The sequence below is a fragment of the Hyperolius riggenbachi genome, chromosome 8, assembly GCF_040937935.1.
Source record: "Hyperolius riggenbachi isolate aHypRig1 chromosome 8, aHypRig1.pri, whole genome shotgun sequence".
NCBI classification, from domain to species: Eukaryota; Metazoa; Chordata; class Amphibia; order Anura; family Hyperoliidae; genus Hyperolius; species Hyperolius riggenbachi.
Window position 1 is genome coordinate 77,268,228 of NC_090653.1, and position 20,945 is coordinate 77,289,172.

Sequence of the window (20,945 nt, forward strand, 5' to 3'; positions counted from 1 at the left end):
CATGTTTCCACTATGGCGAATTTGCGTGCATTAGCCGCAAGCAAATTTGCATATGCAATGTATTTCAATGGGCCTGTTTCAATTACAGGTGAAATTTGCTTCCCCCCGCAGGCAAAAAAAAAAAACACCGGCCACCACTGTAACAATTTATAACACAGTTTACACATTTTCACTTGGATGTCAATAGTGATGGCGATGGGAAAATAGAAAAAAAATTGCATGAAAAAAATTGCAAATTTGCATACGCATGCAAATTCGTGATCGTTTTCCTATGCAGATTCGCCCAGGTATAGTGGGTCCCAAGACTTTTGTGATCTATAAATGCAGGATTGCTGCACTCGGTGGTTTCCCGGCTCTACCAACTTGGTTCCAGTATTGCTGTTGAATTCCTAATGTGTTTTACATGGCTAAGAATTCAGCAGAAAGAGTGAGACTCTTCGTTAGGAGGAGCAGAGCCAGAAGCTCCATGGTGGAGATCTTTTTACTTAAATCCCTGGAAAACCAAAAAAAAGAAGGGCGGTTCAATAGATCCAGTTGTAGCTGAAATCTTGCTATTGGTTAGGCATTTGGAACCATAAACAGAAAGCAAAATAACTTTCCCCGCCGATGCCACGTATGCGCCTCAGCCACACTCCTTCTCCATTGTTGTGACCCATTTTCCGCTTTTAGATGTCACCCTGGCATTAGAGGCCACTCACACCACCAGCATGAAAAATCAGAGTCAGTAGTGAACTTAGTATATACACTATCCAGCTACAGAAGCGTGTCCAAAATAGTATATTTTAAAGCCTACGCTCTCAACACGTGGTACATGTACCCCAGGGGGTACTTTATTAGGCCTCAGGGGTATTTCAGCATGCCGTCGTCAATCTGATAAGTTTTGGGACGTAAAGTAAACCTGAGATGAAGTACACCAAAGGATTTTCACTTACCTGCGGCTTCCTGCTGGCCCTGTAATTTGACTGGTCCCTCAGTCAGTCTGGTCCCCTCTGTTGTGCCGCTGTGAGGTTCCCAATCGAACTGGGTCGCGGGCCACTGCGCATGCTCGGTTCCAGCTGCAAGCAGAGTTACAGTCTTTGTGAACTGCACATGTTCCCAGCCACAGGAACACAATCATGGGGTGTGCATGGCCGGGACCACATATCCACAGTGATCCAAGACTCAACAGAGTTACAGAAATTATGGGGCTGAAAGAAGCCCCAGGTGAGTATAAATCCTTTTGTGTATTTTGTCTCAGGTACACTTTAAAAAATTAATTAAAAGCCCCAAGGAATGTTTGAAAAGCATCGAGGGATACATAAGATTACACTACCAGCAATGAGAGTACTTGGCCAATGCAGTCATAAATAAAGTGGTAACATCCTATGCAGTGTTCTCTCCAGAATTTTTTTTCCAGCCGGGTGGCATGGAAAACTAGCCGGGTGGGCCACAACTGGGGGAATGCAGGACTGGTGCAACTCTGCGTACACTACAGCATAGGAGGAGGAGAGCCAATGACAGCCGAGTGCTCCCCAAAATTAGCTGGGTGGAGCACCCAGCTTAAAGAGCCTAGGGAGAACACTGCTATAATATTGTTAAAGAAAACCTGTATTGAGAAAAACCTCCCCTGAGGGGTACTCACCTGTGGTGGGGTAAGCCTCCGGATCCTGTTGAGGCTTCCCCCGTCCTCCTCGGTCCCACGGTGGTGGAGATAAAGCTCCCCGAACAGCGGGGATGTAAATATTTACCTTCCCAGCTCCAGTGCAGGCGCAGTATCGGCTCTCCGCCTCGGAGATAGACGGAAATAGCCGATCGCTGTTGGGCTGCTCTACTGCACAGGCGCAAGTCTCCTGCGCAGTAGAGCGAACCCAACGGAGATCGGCTATTTTTGCCTATCTCCGTACAGAAAGCTGCAACAGAGCCCCCGCTGGAGCCAGGAAAAGTAAATAAATCGGCCCTTATCAGCGCTTGTCAGGCTTGTCGAGGGAGGATTCCGGGACACTTCAGGGGAGCCAGCAATGGCTGCCTGCAGCTAGAGGGGAAAGGGAAGCCTCATTGGGACCATGATGCTTCCCCCTTCCGAGGTGAGTTCCCCCCAGGGGAACTTTTTTTTATACAGGTTCTCTTTAAGACTGTTTTAGTGGCATTACTGTAAATTATGTCTCTTCTCATGTCTTTACCTTTCATAAAGGGATGTATGATAGGGCCTATCTGCAATCATCCAGTTATCCTTTTCACCCTGTATTGCGCGGTCATAGTGGCTGTATCACAAGCTAGGCCTCTGGTCCTCTGGACTGGAAGGAACTGTGTACAAGTATTGGTAGGTAGGTAAGTAGACCTGGTGATTAAATGGCTGTCATTCTCTATGAATCACGTCACAAGCCCCGCCTCCCTGTCTACATTATCTTGTACATTTTGTCAGAGGTATTATATATGTCTTACCATTATGCTGCTTCTGGTCAGGCATTGCAGAGTGAAAAGTTGAAAAAGCTGGTATCAGGTATGAGCTGATTCAGACTTCTATGAACAAGAACATAAATATACATTTTGACTTCAGTTATCCTTTAAGTCCAGGGAACCCGAAATGTGAGACACTATGCAAGATGTTGCTGAGTGAAAATACTTCCCACTGGTGTTGCAGCTTACACAGGTCAACCTGAACGCTGCATTTATACACAATGCAAAATCCTAACAAGTCATTTGAATTGGAAACTCATCCAGTTATGGTACCCTGAGGCATGTTGATGTCCTGAGTTCTATTTACCTGCTCGTCCAGCACTTTAGAAACTCGCCTCCACTTCTGGTTTCTTGTATCTGAAACAGTAAAGTCATAATGTTTATATTCAGGCGAAAAGATGCAGTTGTAGCAGAGTGCGATGTTTCTCCAAAGTAACTTCTTGTCAGACTTGTTGGTATATAGTTTGATGTACATATTTGTAGAACAGCATTATAAACCTGTTTCTAACTTTTTCCTCTTTTATGTGAGTTGGATGCACTTTAACTTCCAAGAATGTCAGATGTTGTAAATCTGACTAACCTTAAAGAACAAGCGACACCCATGCTAACCTAGAAGTAAAAAACACATATATAAGGAGATAAATACTACTTCTACTTACATAACAGATATATTGTGCTATCCACGTAATGATTCCTGTGAATTTTATAAAGGAAAAGCAGAAAATCCTATTCTAGGCAGTGGCCATCTTGCCAAGCTAATGCTGACATCATATCCTCCCTGACTCTTGTTTTCCCCCCTCCCTTCTCTTGCTCATTGTGTATTCATTAGCTGCCGTCCTCCCAGAGTCTTCAGACACTCCTACTGAGGTGTATACTAACAACTGCACTGTCTTTTTTTATTTACACATCCAGTCACCTCAGCCTTGCTTGTAAACACAAGTGATCAGAGGGTGTTTCTGATAAGCAGCTAGGTAGGGAAATACATGGAAGAGGAGGAATATATTATAGATAAGAAGAACTCCCAGCATTCAACTCTTTGGCACTAGGGCCAGTGCTCCTAAAATATGTGTTAACTACAAACCATAACAGCAGAAAATGTTTTGCAAGTTTTGAATGCAGGATTAGCATCTTTATCACTTAATACACTCAGACCAGTTGCTGTTGAAATTTGATTTTTATGGTGACAATCCCGCTTTAATACACGCCTTACACAGAACTTGCTCAAGGCCACTATTTTGGCCATTGCAAAGGAGAACCTAGCGTTTGCACACGCTTAAAAATCCATTACGCTTGCTCTTTAAATGACAGTGACGACCGGTAGCATTTTTCTCCTCTTTACCCCACCTTCCAGACGCAGCTCCATTGTGCACCATGCCGCCGTCCATAATCCTATCTTCTTAGAGGCAGTATCGGTCTATACAGCGTTCCTTCCTTGCAGTGTCACCTGCAGGATCATGCTCAGTCCTGACAGGCAAGCTTAGTAGTGCATGTGTACATACCTTGAGGGAATCAGTTTACTTACACGTCTAGGAGAACAGACGCTGTCTGGAGGATGACATGGCACATTTTACAGAGGAAGCCTAGTTCATAAGAGTGCTGAAAGAGACGATGTCAAGCAGCAACAACCATCCCTAAACACGGAAGGAAGCCTTTTTTTTACAATGAAGCATATTCACTAAATCAGTTCTTATGACCGTTACATAGCATGCGTTGCATAGCAAGCGCAACCTGTGTCACTTAGCTAATGTGTGCATTGCTAGGGTAATGTGTGTTATTCTAGTTGCATAGTACGGGTTATACTAGCAACACTCACGACCTACGTATGGCAATTTTACCATGATATAGTAAATATGCTCTAATTTGTCATTAAAGTTTACCTGAGGTGACCCCATATGTTAAACGTTATTCACACCTGGGGCTTCTTTAGTTGACAGATAAACTTTGTGGCTCATTTTGGTTGGATTCCCTTCATAGTTGTACTGTAGCCCCCTTTCACTGCTGTGATTCTGGGCAGGTGCAAGCTCTGTCTATTTCGTGGGCTCTGTTTGATCATGTGCTTCCCCACAGTTGTGCACAACATCCACGGCTGCAAGATTCTTGGGCATCCGCAGTTCGCAAATATTCACAACGGCACAGCTGTGCCTACTGCAGCATCATGGAGGCAAGGCCACCGAAAAGGAGAGGCTAGGAAGTTTGTCTACACATTAAAGAAGTCCAAGGTATGAATAGCTTTTACCACTTCAGCCACCTCAGCTTTTTAACATGTCTTTTTGACATTTAAGAAATATTGCACACCTTCAGCCTGACATTGAAATAATAAACATCTGCATATAAGTGTCAGTTAGCCAAATGCTGAAGTAACTGGATTTCACCTATAGTTATAAAATGCCTAGGAATCTTATCAGCCTTATTAGAACTGAAGAACTCTACAGTGATGAAGCATGTCCTACAATAGAGAAAGGTGTTAAATATACCTTAAAAAATATGTTTAATGAAACAAGTCAAAATTGCTGCATAGTAATGTAAAATGATAGTTTATATTGTCTCTTACACAATGATATTTTCAGTATTAGTACATGTCTGCCTGTATCAGCCACCTTTATTATAGTTTCACGCGTGTTTTTCACGAACAACCGGTGTATGTTTTGACTTGTGAACTCCAAAGGTTCAGATGTCATTGGGTGACTGCACTGTTTTGTAAACATTTTCTCTGTATCCAGATAAGGACAATATTTGTGTACGTTTTTCATGGTTTAGTGACAGTTCGCCCACGCAGATCAGGAAGCATTTATCATTGACTGTAGCAATGACATTGCTATGAATTCAATAATAAATGTCGTCTCAACCAGGAAAAGGGCTGACCTTAGAGCAGGGGTGTCCAAACTTTGTAGGCTAAGGGCCATATCACCATTCTTGAGAGTGATAGGGGGCCGAACTACCGAAATTAAACACAATTTTTTCTAATTGCCTTTAGGTACACTATGGCTGTGACATTTTAAAAGCAAAACATTTCCCCTGGCCCATGGGTTGCCCAGCGATAAAAGTGAAGGTTTATGGTGGAATCTGTCCTGTTAAGATGCTCTCCCTGGCCCAGGCAAGGATACCTGTTGTAAAGTTTTTTATCTTCTTCTGTAAATTGCTAGAAGTAATTTGAGTTCTTCTTTGTTACCCTCATTGCAATGCAAATTAGATTAAACCCTCTCCTGCTGACTGTCATCTCTTCATGTTGATTGCAGAGCTACTGCCCCATTTCTCTTCTTTTCAAACTCTTCTGCCATTGGCTAACATATATTTATAGACGAGGTGCATTACCTGCTGGTCTGCAGTATTATTATTGTAATTACTAGTGGACCTAAGTCCGTTTAAAAACGGGCTAGGTCTGTCACTGCGCATGCGCCCGCCGCGCACGCACATCTCCGACGCGTGCGTTAAGGTTAGAGAAACCGAGAGCTCAATATAGGGTAGTAAGTTCAGCATAAAATTACCCGTATATCCTCGAATATAAGTCGACCTTGCGTATAAGTCGACTCCAATATTTGACCCTCTTAAGCTGGAATGTTTTATTGACTCAAGTATAAGTCTACCAAGCAATGTTAATGGCTGCAGTTGGGGACCAGGAAGAATTAACAGGTGCACTTGGGGATAAGAAGGGGTTAATGACTATACTGCATATAGTATTGCAGCTATTAACCCCTCCTGTCCCTCAAGTGCAGCCAATAACTACTCCAGGCTTCCAAGTGCAGCAATTATTCACCCTCTTCCTGCAGCCCAGTATGCCCCCCCCCCCCCGCCCCCTTCCTTGTTAATTATTGTGGCCAGGACTTTCAGACCTGTTTTTTTGGCATTCCCATTATCAAGAAAGTGTCACTTAGCACTGGGTAAATTGCTGCAAATGGGAATGTCACTAATAGTACACACATTACTTAGTGTGTACAGTGTTGCTCATGACTCATGTATAAGTCGACCCCTATACTTTTATTTAGTGAGTCAGACCTAAATTTCTAGACTTATAGTCGAGTATATACAGTAGTAAAGATAATTAGTGAGAAGAGTATACTCACAAACGTGGGTTACCATAAAGGCAACCACTGTATAGGAAGGTGAGGAGATTAGACCTGTCCTCACTCAGGATTAAGAAGTCGCTCTCTGTAGATCAAAAAAGGGGTAGATCACCCCTCCACCAGGGGTGGACACGGTACAGCAAACGGGGAACAGAGGCGCCACCAGGGTAAAAGTGGATAAAACCTTTAAAATTTGCTTGGAGGAAGCGGTGGACTTACCTCCATAAAGCAGACACGAAAGACTGTATAATAGTAATTACATTTATTATATAAACCCCAAAAGTGCAACGCGTTTCGCAGGCCACGCCCGCTTCATCAGGCAATAAACGTGGGGACAAACAGAATTTCAGCAGTAGCAGGAGTACTACTGCTACTGCTGAAATTCTGTTTGTGTCTGCTTTATGGAGGTAAGTCCACCGCTTCTTCCAAGCAAATTTTAAAGGATTTATCCACTTTTACCCTGCTGGCGCCTCTGTTCCCTGTTTGTCTGATGCGTGCGTGCACGACGCGCTGGCCCATCCACCCCTTAACGCTCGCCGCGCGTCACTCTCCCTCAATGTTTAATGTGGGATACACACAAGGACATGGGACACAGAGACATTAGGGTTTTATTATAGAGGATGCATTTATATAGCGCCAACATCTGCTGCAGTGCTGTACAGAGCATAAAATCTTGTGACTAATGCTGGGTACACACCTTGGACTCGATTCACAAAAGGGTGCTAACTTAGTTAGCACGCCTAAAGCTTTTATTGATCGCGCACAAAGTTTAGCACTGTGCGTGCGCGCAAAGCATCGCACCAGGTGCGAGGAAACTGTCGCACCCGGTGTGCCTAAAATGTTGCACCGGGTGTGCCCTGAAACGTCGCACTGTGCGATGCTTCGGGCGTACCCAGTGCAATGTTTTAGGCACACCGGGTATGTCGTTTTAATCACACCAGGTGCAGCGTAAACTTTTTGCGCAAAACTTTGCGCGCCCTAAAGGACTTTAGGAGTGCTAAGGGGCTTTTAGGCGTGCTAACTAAGTTATCACCCTTTTGTGAATCAAGCCCTATGAGATTTTTTGGCCGATTTACTGTCAGATCGATTATTTCCAACGTGTCCGATTTGCTTTCCGATCGATGTCCACGCATTTTCCAATCGATTTCCTAGTAAAGTTAACAGAAAATGCTCGGAAATCGATCGGAAAGCAAATTGGACATGTTGGAAATAATCGATCTGACAGTAATCGGCCAGAAAATCTCATAGTGTGTACCCAGCATAACAGTCCCTCAGAGGGGCTCACAATCTAATCCCTTCTATAGTCTAGGGCCAAATTAGAAGGATCCCAATTAACTTATCTGTATGTTTTTTGGGATGTGAGAGGAAACCTGAGTTCCCGGAGGAAACCTACGCAGACACAGGGAGAACTTACAAACTGTGCAAAAGGTTCCCTGGCTGGGATTTGAACCGGGGACCCAGTGCTGCAAGGGAAGAGTGCTATGCAACCATGCTGCCCATCAGTTAGGCCTTGTTCACATCGCGTGTCTGTCCACAGGGGGCTTTTTTTTTCCTGCATTTTTTTAAAGCGTTTTCCGGGGATTTTCTGTGCGTTCGCTTGTTTTTGTGGGCATTTTTGTATAAGCGCTTTTGCAGCGTGCTTCCGTCTTTTGATCCTGAAAAAAAATCCAGAAAAAATAAATACAATTTATTTATTTATTTATTTTTTTAAACGCTCACGCAATCGATTGCCAAAGCGAAGCAAATTGCCTCAAAATTGTCTAAAGCACCACTTTTCAAAGCGGATTGCAAACGAACCGCTCTGATATGAACTCTCTCATAGAGAATCATTGCACAAGCGCTTTCAGGGTGATTTTGAAAATCACCTGCACTTAATATTTTACAAATACGCCTAAAATGTAAACAAGGCCTTAGGCCTAGTGCACACCAGAGCGGTTCGGCAGCGTTTTCAGATCCGATTGCGGATGTGGAAACGCTTGGGTAATGTATTTCAATGGGCTGGGGCACACCAGAGCGGGAGGCGTTTTGCAGAAACGCCTACTCCCGGGCTGCTGCAGATTTTGGATTGCGGCGGCGTTTCTGCCTCCAATGTAAAGTATAGGAAAACCGCAAACCGCTAGGAAAAAGGGCAGTTCAGAGCGGTTTTCCAGGCGTTTCTGTTACAGAAGCTGTTCAGTAAAAGCTCTACTGTAACAATATCAGAAATCTACTACAACAAAAATGCTTCACAAAACCACAAAATGCTAGGTGAAACGCTACAGAAAAATAGGAAAAAGCGTTTCAAAATCTGCTAGCATTTTGCGGATCTGCTAGCGGTTTTTGGTGTGCACCAGACCTCTCAGTGGGAAATCTACATAAGCTCAGAGATTCTTGAAGACGATCTTACAGGAATAAATAGAATGTAGCAGACAGTGGAGTGGTCAGGTAGGCAGCAGTCTGCAACAGATGATCCTGTAGGTACACGTGCAATACATGGCAATAGGCAATCAGGCAGGAGAGTAGTGAGGCAAGCAGTTGAAGTTGTCAATAGATGATGAGATGGTAGCAGAGTAGTCAGGTAAGCAATGGTCAGCAATAGGGATTCAATAAGGAGAGTAGTCAGGAATGTAGCAAGAGTCTATTGCAGCTGATCAGAGGGTAGTAGTCAGGTGACCAGTGGATGTCAGCAATAGTCCGGCAGGCAGTTGATGGGTACAGGCCAATAGGAGTCAAGGGATCAGGTAAAACAGGGTCAGCAAGCCATGGTTCTTAACACAATAATCCAGATCAGCAATGTGCAAGATCTCACAAGGTGCATGTCCGGCTGCCACGCCGCAAACACACGCACACGCTTATTCATGACACGCTGCGTATGATTGCAACCTAACACAGAATCCATGTGTGCCAGCTGCTTAGCACCTGTGCTTGCGTTTCCATAACATTGATCCTCCATAAAGGGCAACCTCTGAAAGCACAAACAGACTAGCTTTTGGGGATATTTTGAATACAGTACACACACTAGAAGGTGATTCCCAATAATTATTTTGGGTGTAGACCCCCTTTTCACTTAATCAAGTATTAAACCCCTTTTCCAGTTTTCATCAAATTCAAGATTGGCCCTTCTTCAAATTCTTCTGCATCATCAGCTTAATAAGGGCCCGTTTCCACTAGCATAGTGGATGCGAGGCGATCGCTGTATCCCCTCGCATCCCCCCGCAGGTACTTCCTGTTCTCATCCTTACAACTGAATGCGGCTTCCCGTCAGTGGCTATGGGGAATTGTATGCGGGCTGTGGAAAACTGCAGCATGCTATCCATAATTTCCCCCGCGCCGGATCGTGCCGAATCGCGTAGGTCAATATCCGTCAAGGGAAACTACTCCGTTGACGAGAATTGGTTGCAGTTTCGTTGCGGTGCAGAGCAGTTTCCGCATAGCAACGCATCCAGTGGAAACAGAGAAAGGATCAGAAATACAACGTATCAGTAATGATACAGCGAACACAGGAGAAATCCAGAATGATGGTGGGAGAGACATAATGTAGGCTGCAGCATTCATCTTTGGCCTGGAACCCACTAGAAAGCGCAAAGCGCCATCGCAATCACTAGCGATTTTGGGAGCGATTTCCCTGCTCCTATGCAATTCATTAGAATGGAAACACTACCAAAATGCTGCATGTCCTGCGATTGCCATTAGCTTAACCCTCTGGGCGATACAATTGCATCGCCCAGGAGGGGGCGCAGCACTTTTTTTTTAATTTTTAATTTTTTTAAATCATGTATCGAGCCCTAGCTGCGTGTAACAAAAAAAAATATTATGCAAATCGCCCCACCAGGGCCTGAGAAATCCTCCTGCGCGATATACCCCGAGCTCACCTGAGTTTCACTTACCTGGGGCTTCTACCAGCTCCATACAGCCATCCTGTGCTGTCGTAGTCACTCACTGCTGCTCTGGTCCCCCTCCGTCAGCTAGTTTTGTTTTTGTCGATCAGAGTACATTTTTACGTATTTCCGCTGGTGCAGGAACATGAACACATATATTTTTACGCATTGCACCACTAACGTGTAAAAATGTATGGGTTAATGTTCCTGCACCAGCGGGAATGCGTAAAAATGTACTCTGACCTCGAGGTCGGCAAACACGAAACTAGCTGCCAGCGTGGGACTGGAGCAGCAGTGAGTGACTACGAGAGCACAGGATGGCTGCATGGGGCTGGTAGAAGCCCCAGGTAAGTGAAACTCAAATTACTCGGTAATGAAATCTGTACCATCCATTTACAGTGGCAGAGCATTTAGGGAAATCGCTAGCGATTTAAAGTGCTCCCTAAACGCTCCAAAAAAAAACCCCGCTCTAGTGGGTTCCCAGCCTTTTTCTTGGTTGGAACAGGTTCAGTAAAATTTGGGGCTAATTTCTTTGAGGCGTTAAATGTGCATTAAAAATGTCGGTACTTATCCGTTAGCCGGGCGCATCCGGCAGGTGGCGCTAATTACTATTCCCCCTCCAGGCCGCCATGGATAGTAGGGAAAGATGTAACTCTGGTGGAGTTTTGTCGCCACCTGCCGGATGCGCCCGGCTAACGGAAAAGTACCAAAATGTCTTCTATCAGTGGAACATTCAGATGTTCAAGGTTTTACAGGTGTGCTCCTCAGATTTGAAAGGGGGAAATATACTCCTGTCTAAAATTATATCATGACAGGCTATGTCAGGCAACTGCAGTGAGAGGTATATGGAGGCTGCCATATTCATGTCCTTTTCAGCAATACCAGTTGCCTGGCAGCCCTGCTGATCCTCTGCCCCTAAAACTTTTAGCCATAGACCTGGAACAAGCCTGCAGCAGATCAGTTGTTTCTGACATTATTGTCAGATCTGACAAGATTATCTGCATGCTTGTTTCTGGTGTGATTCAGACACTACTGTAGCCAAACAGACCCTCAAGGCTGCCAGGCTACTGGTATTGTTTAAAAGGAAATAAATATGGCAGCCTACATATCCCTCTCACTTCAGTTGTCCTTTAGGACAGATAGTTGAATTGCACTCTTGCCACTTAGTTCAGCCTTCAGTTTGCTGGCCAGTGACCACCTTCCAGTGCAGTGCAGGCAAATGGCAGTGTTTGTAACCACTCATCTGTCAGTAGTGACACCTGCTACATGGCAGTTAGTGATGATCGTAATGGATGATTTCACTTTCGTGAATTTACTTTCATGCTAGGAACACACTAGGCAGAATCGCATATGCATTTCCCATAGCACATAAGCAATTGTGCCTCGTGTGTTTTTACCCTGAGGGCTGGAACCCACTAGAGCGATTTTTTGAGTGTTTAGGGAGCGTGATAAATCGCTAGCGATTTCCCTAAACACTCTGCCAATGTAAATGGATGGTGCAAATTCCACAGAAGCGATTGCGATTAGCAAAATCGCAAACGCAGGACATGCAGCATTTTGTTAGCGTTTCCGCTTCAATGTAAAGTATATAATCGATGGCGTAATCGCTCATCAAAACCTGCACGGAGCAATTTTGCTAGCGTTTTAAAGTTACTGTACACCGTAACAAAATTAAAATTAACTGAAAGGACCAATCAGACTTTAAAACACTAATTGCTACACAACCGCTGGCAAATTAATTACACTTTTTAAAATCGCTCCCTACAACGCTCATGAAATCGCTTACAAACTGCTCATACAAAACGCTTGCGATTAGCGATAGCATTTTGTAGTGGGTTCCAGGCCTCAAGGTTTTTAGCGTATTTTTGCAAAAATAAATATATTTTGGCATGCATGGGAAAATTTATTTTTACCAAATGTGTTGAAGTCAGTAGACATTGGCCTCAATTAACACTTTATCAAACGTTTGATAATTTACCTCATGTGTAAAATCTATTTTGAATTTACTTCACTTCAATTTTGAATGTTTTATCGATAAAACGTTCAATAAAGCTATAACACCTTAGTGAATTCAAAATAAAATTTTACTCATGAGGTATATTATCAAACATTTGATGAAGTGTTTGATAAAGCTTAGTGAATTGAGGCCATTATCACAGTCAGGGCCCATTCACACCAGAAGCACTTTTCTGAGCGTTTTGCGATTGATTAGCGTTTTTTAAATTGGCTCCCATTCACTGTGAATGGGCCCTAAATATTGAGGAAATCATGACTCAATGCAAAATTACTACTACACGAAATTTGAGCTCCTCACTAATGGTAGCAAAAACCCCACCTCACAACACTTCTAGATGTGGCTGCCCCTGTGCTTAGATGTGCCTGCAGAGGATGGATGCCACCCCACTACTCATGCCGAGTGCTTGCTACCACCCATCAGATCCACAGCAGCAGATGACAGGTGCTATGTCCACTGCCTATAGAGGCCCAACAGAAATGTCATCACTGTGTGTTTAATATGAGCTCCCCTTCATTGGAAGAATATGGGTAATCATTGATAGAGATCCACAATGACAAGGGTCATGGTAACCCACCAAAAGGAAGTCATTCTACCAGAATATCTCTGGATCTAGGATCTCTAGGGATTGCTAAAAGACTTCATCAGGCTCCATACCTTGGCTGTAGACACTAGAGCAGCCTTTCTCAACCTTTTTACCTCGAAGGAACCCTGAAAATAACATTTGAATCTCAAGGAACCCCTTGCCAACTATTTTTGATCTCGAGGAACCCCTGCATTTATTTTGCAGGAGGAATGGTCTTTAGAAGTTGGTGAGGCCGTTTATTTCACTACCCCTATTACACTGCCACTCATTATACTGTCTCCTTATCCTAGTCTTTTTATTAATTTGCTCATTAGTGCCCCAATGTAGTGCTTCCTGTTACAGTACTCCCTAATTTAATGTGCTCTATTATACTCACCCCACGATGGGGGAAAATGCCAAGGAACCCCTGCAGAGTACTCGAGGAACCCTGGTTGAGAAAGCCTGCACTAGAGGCTCATACACACATCAGACTATAGTCTTTGGAAAATGAAAGATCACAGACCAATTCTACCCCCTTCCATGTAGTATGAGAGCCATACCTTCACAGTCTATTCTATGGAGCTGAACTCCCCATCAGACAGAAATCTTTGCAAGATGCTGCACACAAAGATGCTGTAGACATTCAAAAGATCAGTATCTGCAAAAGATCTGTTCCTGCCAAAGATCCGTTCCTGCAAAATGCATCCATAGTCTATGATATCTGCAGATCCGCATACACACCTTGTTTAACTGACATTCATCTGCAGATCAGACAATCATCTGCAGATCTGAAAATCCATCCTGGTGGATCTGATCTGCAGATGAATGTCTGTCATTCTGTGTGAGTGGACCCTTATAGTCCAAAAAATACAGTGATTAAGATAAGAAAAGTAATATGAAGTTAATCAGGAATAACTAACTTGGAGTGATTATTTTGCCTTTAAATGCACTGAAAGGTTATTTTTATCAATTAGGTGATAAAGAAGCATTTTATGAGAAGTTTTATGACTAGAGCCTAAATTGATTGGCCAAAGCATGGTCATGTAATTATCTCATAACTATGATTCATAGATTCTCGGAGACAAACATCTCATCTCCATAGAAGGCAAGCCAGTCTGTACTGTAGCTGAATTCCTGAAGAATTAAAGACTAGTTTAGGTTGAGGAAGTACACTACACTACCTAAGAAGGAAATTGTTGTAGTGTAGGTATTCAGGCACCTGAGTAATCTGGCAGGCAGCCAGTGGATGTCAGCAACAGATGATCACATGGTAGTAAGGAAGTCAGGTGAGCAGTGGATGGGAACTGGTAATCAATCAGCAGGTAGGGCTGGTGCACACCAGAGCGGTTTGTGAGCTTTTTTAAAAACCGCTTGGGTAATGTATTTCAGTGGGCTGGTGCACACCAGAGCGGTTTGTTGGTACTTATCCGTTAGCCGGGCGCATCCGGCAGGTGGCGCTAATTACTATTCCCCCTCCAGGCCGACATGGATAGTAGGGAAAGATGCAATTCTGGTGGAGTTTTGTCGCCACCTGCCGGATGCGCCCGGCTAACAGATAAGTACCGGTTTGTTTTTTCCACAAAAGCAAACTCGGGGGTTGCAGCATTTTTTAGATTTCTGTGGAGTTTCTGCCTCAATGTTAAGTATAGGAAAGTGGAAAACCACTTTGAAAAACACTAGATCAGAGCGGTTTTCCAGGCGTTTTTGTTACAGTAACTGTTCATTTACAGCTTTACTGTAACAATATATGAAATCTGCTACACAAAAACGCTCCAAAAACGCTAGGCATGTTTAGAAAATCTCTCTAAGGGCTGGAACCCACAAGAGCGTTTTTTTGAGCATTTTGGCAGCGCTGCGATACGCTAGCGTTTTGCCAAAACGCTCAGCTGATGTTAATGGATGGGGCAACTTCCACAGGAGCGTTTGCGTTTCCCAGAAACGCAAACGCAGGACCTGCAGCATTTTGGGAGCGTTAGCGCTTCAATGTAAAGTATTGAAACGCTAGCAGAAATGCTCAGCAAAACCTAAACTGAGCGGTTTTGCTAGCGTTTTGCGGTTCAGCACACTGTAACAAAATTAAAAATAATTCACAGGACCAATCAGGATAAAAACGCGAAACGCAAAACGCTACACAACCGCTGAGGAAAAAAATACACTGTTGCAAAACGCGACCGAAAACTCGCATGAATCCGCTTGCAAACCGCTCATGCAAAACGCTAGCGGTTGCGTTTTGCGTTTGCGGATTTCAGTGGGTTCCAGGCCCAGGGCCCGTTCTCACCTGAGCGGGAATTGCGCGAGGCATTTTTTGGATTGCGGAGGCGTTTCTGCCTCAATGTTAAGTATAGGAAAACCGAAAACCGCTCTGAAAAACGGCAGATCAGAGCGGTTTGCCAGGCGGTTTTGTTACAGAAGCTGTTCAGTAACAGCTTTACTGTAACAATATATGAAATATGCTACATTGAAATCCGCAACAGCAATCCGCAAAACACTATCAAAACGCCTCATAAAAATAAAAATAGCATTTAAAAATCTGCTAGCATTTTGCGGATCTGCTAGCGGGTTTTGGTGTGCACCGGGCCTAGCAGAGTATTTAGCCAAACAGCAGTCAGCAGCAGATGAGATGGTAGCAAAGTAGTAAACTGAGCAGTGGATGGCAACAGGTAATTAAGCAACAAGTAGTCAGGGCTGGTGCACACCAAGCGGCTTTTTGGGCGTTTTCAGATCCGCTTGCGGCTGCGGATCTGCTTGGTCAATGTATCTCAATGGGGTGGTGCACACCAGAGCGGGAGGCATTTTGCAGAAACGAAAAATGCCTGGGTGAGGCATTTTTTGGATTGTGGATGCGTTTCTGCCTCAATGTTAAGTATAGGAAAAACGCAAAAAGCTCTGAAAAACTGCACTTCAGAGCGGTTTGCCAGGCGGTTTTTGTTACAGTAGCTGTTCAGTAACAGCTTTACTGTAACAGTACAGGAAATCTACTACACCAAAACCGCTAGACAAAACCGCAAAACGCTAGCTGAAACGCTACAGAAAAAGAAGAAAAAGCGTTTCAAAATCTGCTAGCATTTTGCGGATCTGCTAGCGGGTTTTGGTGTGCACCAGGCCTCAGACAGGGCCAGATAAAAGTCAAACACAATTAGGCTATGTTTACATTCTAAATCGCCAGCGCTTTTGCAAGCACTGAGCTATTTATTGTTTTTTTAATCGCCTTTGCCTGCGCTTTGTAAGTGCTTTTGCAGAGCAATTTTTCAGGAAGTGAACTCTTTCACCCAGAAATGAATAAATACAATGTATTTATTCATAGAAGCGCTCAGGAAATCGCTATACACCACTAGCATTTTCCCTAAACGCTCTGCCAATGTAAATGGATTTGACAGATTCCACTAGCGCGATTGCGATTAAGGAAATCACAATTGCAGGACTTGCAGCATTTTGGGAGCGTTTCCATTCAAATGAATTGTATAGGAGCAGGAAAATTGCTCCCAAAATTGCTTGCAAATTGCTATCACAAATCGCTAGCAATTGCAATAGCGTTTTGCACTTTCAAGTCGGTTCCAGGCCTAAGGGCCTGTTCACACTATATGCGTTCCTAGCCGTTTTCAGGGAACGCGTACTGGAACAAAAAACGCATAGAAACGGCTCCTAATGCTTTTGAATGGGCTAGTTCACATGTATGCGTATGAGACGCATACGTTTCTCATCCGCATTGCTGCACGCAGTTCTGTGCGATACGCATAGAAACGGACGCAATGAAAGTCTATGGACGCGTATCAAAAACGCGTACTATTGCGTTTTTAGCGTCCGTTTTCCTCTGCGGTTCCCATGATTCTTTTTTTCCCCCTGGGTCACATGTTTGTGCAAAACGCAATAGAAAACGCATTCAAACGCAAGAAAAACGCATGCGTTTTTCAACTTGCGTTTCTTTAAATTTATACGCGTTCTACAAACGCAGCAAGTATGAACAGGCCCTAAGGGCTTTTTCACATTATAAGAATTTTCGCTTATTTTTAGGCGCTGGAGATTGCCTTAAAAGCGCTTGTGCAATGTTAGCTTATGTGAGTGTTCTCACATGAGCCATGAGCTTTCTATCCAATCGCAAACACGGCTCCTGCATGGAGCGATTGGATAGAAAGCTCATCGCTCATTTCAGAGTGTTTGGGATTCAATAGAAAGTATAGCAAAATCGCTAAGCGCTTGAAAAAAGTGCTTTGATAAGCGATTTCCTGAGCACTTTTAATGAATAAATACATTTATTAATTTCCGGGGCAAAGAGTTCCCTTCCTGACTGACGTCAGGAAGTGAAAAAAAACCCCGCTACACTAAAAGCGCTTAGAAAAGCGATTCTCTAAGCAAAAATCGATCTGAAGGCGCTTAGAAAAGCGCTTTCAAAATCGCTCAATAAATCGTTCAGCGCTTGCGATATCACTGGCGATTTATAATGTGAACAAGGCCTGATTCAGATGAGCTGAATCAGTAGTGGATACAGGGAAACCTCTCTCCCAGATGGGCTGTATGTTGTCATTCAGTGCATGTGGGTTCAAGTTCATCTCTCTCTGATCGAATCTGATTAGAGAGAGATCTGTTTTCTGCCCATACACCGCAGACCGATTCCCGATCAATTTCAGCATGAAATCTCATTGGAATCAGCCTTTTGACACCGACCCGGCTGAGTCCCCACAAATGTTATATGTACCCCCAGTGCCGTGCATTTATACTTTACCTATCTGCTGTCCCGTGTTTGTGCTGTACTTCCACATTGGCGCCCCATGTGGCTACCGGCGACATAGCACATGGGGTGCGTGTGTGGCATCAAACACCTGCAACACAAGTAAGGTATTTTAATGCACAGGCATCGGGGGCACATATAGCACGTGGGAGGGACAGCGATCTGTTGCGTCTGTTGCTCGCGATATCGCAAGCTGTTACTGCTATGCACCCAAATGACCGCATCACCCAAGATTTCCCAGTATGTCTGATTGATACATTCAACCAATTTCAGCTCAGAATTGGTCAAATCATCAATTTGGGCATGCTTGCTGCGGCACCAGTTTTCATCCGATTCAATAATAATTATTGAATTGGATGGTCGATCGGCTGCCGAGTCGCTAGATATATGGCCACCTTTAGGCTGTAAATTATGATCACGTCTCCCTGATTTTGTTGTGCTGTGTTCTGTTTTTGTATAGACCACAGTAGCCTCCTCTTACAATAAAGTCCAGGCAGGACAAGCTGCAGAATTGTGCCTCCTGATGGGTGAATGTTCTGCTTATACAGAGCTGGGTGCTGATTGTATAGCTGCGTGTTTGTAGGCATTCCTAGAAGTCGCTTTCACATGGTGATTGGCAGAAGAGGGTACATACAGAGAGCTGCATGGAGACAGAGACTCTATTTGTATACAGCCGGATTGAGTGACAGACACAAGGCTCAGCATAGGACAGCGCTGATAAACAGACTGCAGGCGTAGCGGACGGACTCACAGACAGCAGGGCGCAGAGCACCCCCTTGCTATTATTCCAGCATTGCATGTTGCTAAGTTGGCTACTGCTTTTCTATTTTCCCATTGTGTTTCGCCTCTCTCGAGTGATGTTAGCAAAAGAGGCATTCAGCCACAATTCAGCCAGGCAGAAACCCACACCCCTTGTCAGGACAAGACCCCCACCCATCCACCCACCCCCCAGCCCTTCACAAGCCTGGGGCCAACATCCGCAGAGTGAGGGGAATTTCCCGCGCAATATCTGCCCTCAGTCTCCATGGCACCCGCACAAACACCCAGGGCACACAGATTGGACAGAATATTTGATAAGGAGGTGGAGAGATGGAGAGTGTGTGTTTTCTGTTCCAGCATGACCTTTCCCCCACTCATCATGAGAGCTGTCATTGCTTGCATGCTGGGTACGCACTGTTGGCAAGTGGCATGGTCTGCAGCGGCTAATGCTGACGGAATAGATTTTAGCGAAGTTTCAGCGCTTCAGCCGGCGTGCTGTGTGTGCTCTGTGCGGTGCTGCTGTGTATGGGAGGGGGTGCCGTAGTGCAGCGCTTCTCGATTCTCATTCCCGGGGACCACAAGCATTATGTCACACCGTCTGCATGTGCCGCTGCCACAGTTACTGAAAGAATGTTTCACAGCACAGCTGGGCTCGCGAGCAGCGCAGAGAACTTCTGACCTGTAGTTTTTGGCAGCGTGTCTCGCAGAACGATCGGACACGAGGGTCATCATTAATTAAAAGCACACAGTCCGGATGCCGGGCTTAGCATGAGAGGTGTTGAGTCATCCAATATCTGACCCGATTATCTCCCCAAACCCCACCCCCCTTCCTTTTTAAAGACTTTGATAATCTTCGCTTCTGCTTCGCCAGTGCGAACCACCCTCACTAGCGATGAGCATTCGTTTTTTCACCAAGAGTCCACATTGTTACTCACATAAAACCAAGCTAGTGGCTGTTGATCAATTAGCTGGCAGCTGGTTAATTAACCTAGTCCCCGAGTCAGTAAACCTAGTAACCTAGTCCCCGAGTCAGTAAACCTAGTAACCTAGTCCCCGAGTCAGTAAACCTAGTAACCTATTCCCCGAGTCAGTAAACCTAGTAACCTAGTCCCCGAGTCAGTAAACCTAGTAACCTAGTCCCCGAGTTAGTAAACCTAGTAACCTAGTCCCCGAGTCAGTAAACCTAGTAACCTAGTCCCCGAGTCAGTAAACCTAGTAACCTAGTCCCCGAGTCAGTAAACCTAGTAACCTAGTCCCCGAGTCAGTAAACCTAGTATCCTAGTCCCCGAGTCAGTAAACCTAGTAACCTAGTCCCCGAGTCAGTAAACCTAGTAACCGAGTCAGTAAACCTAGTAACCTAGTCCCCGAGTCAGTAAACCTAGTAACCTAGTCCCCGAGTCAGTAAAAAATCTACATGCCTTAGCTGAAGAACAATTCTGTTCTATAGCCATTATTTGTTTTGTGTCATTTGTATGATTTTCCAATTTCAGACATTGGCACTAGTGTACTTTAGGGACCCAGCAGGAAACCTCATAGGGAAATTCTGCTAACGTGATTGGGTGGACGACACCCTCTTGAGCTTTTAGGTTTCAGATAGTTTGTTGTAACCTACGCCCACACTATTTGGCCAATCACAATGCTTTGTGCTGTAGAGAGTGCTGTGATTGGAGAACTGTTCCCCATGAGGTTACCTGCTGGGTGCCCTAAACTAGACTAGTGTCCAGACATCTGTTGTGTAATGGTGAACAGTTTACAATTTAGAGTAAACTCTGATATAGAAAACCTCTGGCTATAGTAATCTCAGTCCCCTGGTACCAGCTATGCCCCTGTATGAATATACAAAATATGATAAATCCTGATATTGTAACCTTCTGATATAAAGCATCCGTTCACTGTTGCCTTTTTTGGAGCCAGTCATACAATGTAACACATAACAGTATCCAGTGGCGGAGCTATGGGCCCCGGTGCAAGTTTTACATGGGGCCCCCCAAGCACTCCATACATAACAATTGATATGGCGCAACAAAACCTGCCAAGGATTTCCACAGTGTCAGAGGTGCAAGAAGGGGATGGGGAACAGTTTGTTACTGATTACTACTATTTTAAGCATCTATAGAAGTGATTATTACCAGCACAGGACCAATAAAGAGCTAATATTGTGCTTGAGGGAGGGCCCCTATGACCCAAGGGCCCCAATGCGGTCACTACCTCTGCAATCCCTATTGCTACGCCACTGACAGTATCACACTTTATTGTTGAATCTTCTTTACAAAATGTAGGTTCAAGATCAGGTACACAAGCAGAATTCAAGTCACAACAAAGCAGCCTGACACAAGTTTCACAGCTAGAAGCAGCTTCCTCAGAGGCACATGATATGCATAACGCTTCCTCAGAGGCACATGATATGCATAACGCTTCCTCAGAGGCACATGATATGCATAAAATCAAATGCACACCATAAATCGACAAATGATCTGTGGTCCCATAGAGTGGATGCGTGCTTCAACGTCTCTCTTTCTCCTGTTGG

The 20,945-nt window shown here is 44.5% G+C and overlaps 1 protein-coding gene across 5 annotated transcripts in view; it reads left to right on the forward strand.

The window, feature by feature from the left end:
- The window catches only part of LOC137528935 (uncharacterized), a 324,022-nt gene that overhangs the window by 236,906 nt on the left and 66,171 nt on the right, over nt 1-20,945 (forward strand). The window contains exon 11 of one of the 5 annotated variants that reach the window (XM_068250723.1): nt 4,504-4,655. The exons of the other annotated variants lie outside the window; for them this stretch is intronic. The gene's annotated coding sequence lies outside the window, so the exon portion shown is untranslated. The remainder of the gene's footprint in view (nt 1-4,503; nt 4,656-20,945) is intronic. 5 annotated transcript variants of the gene reach the window in all.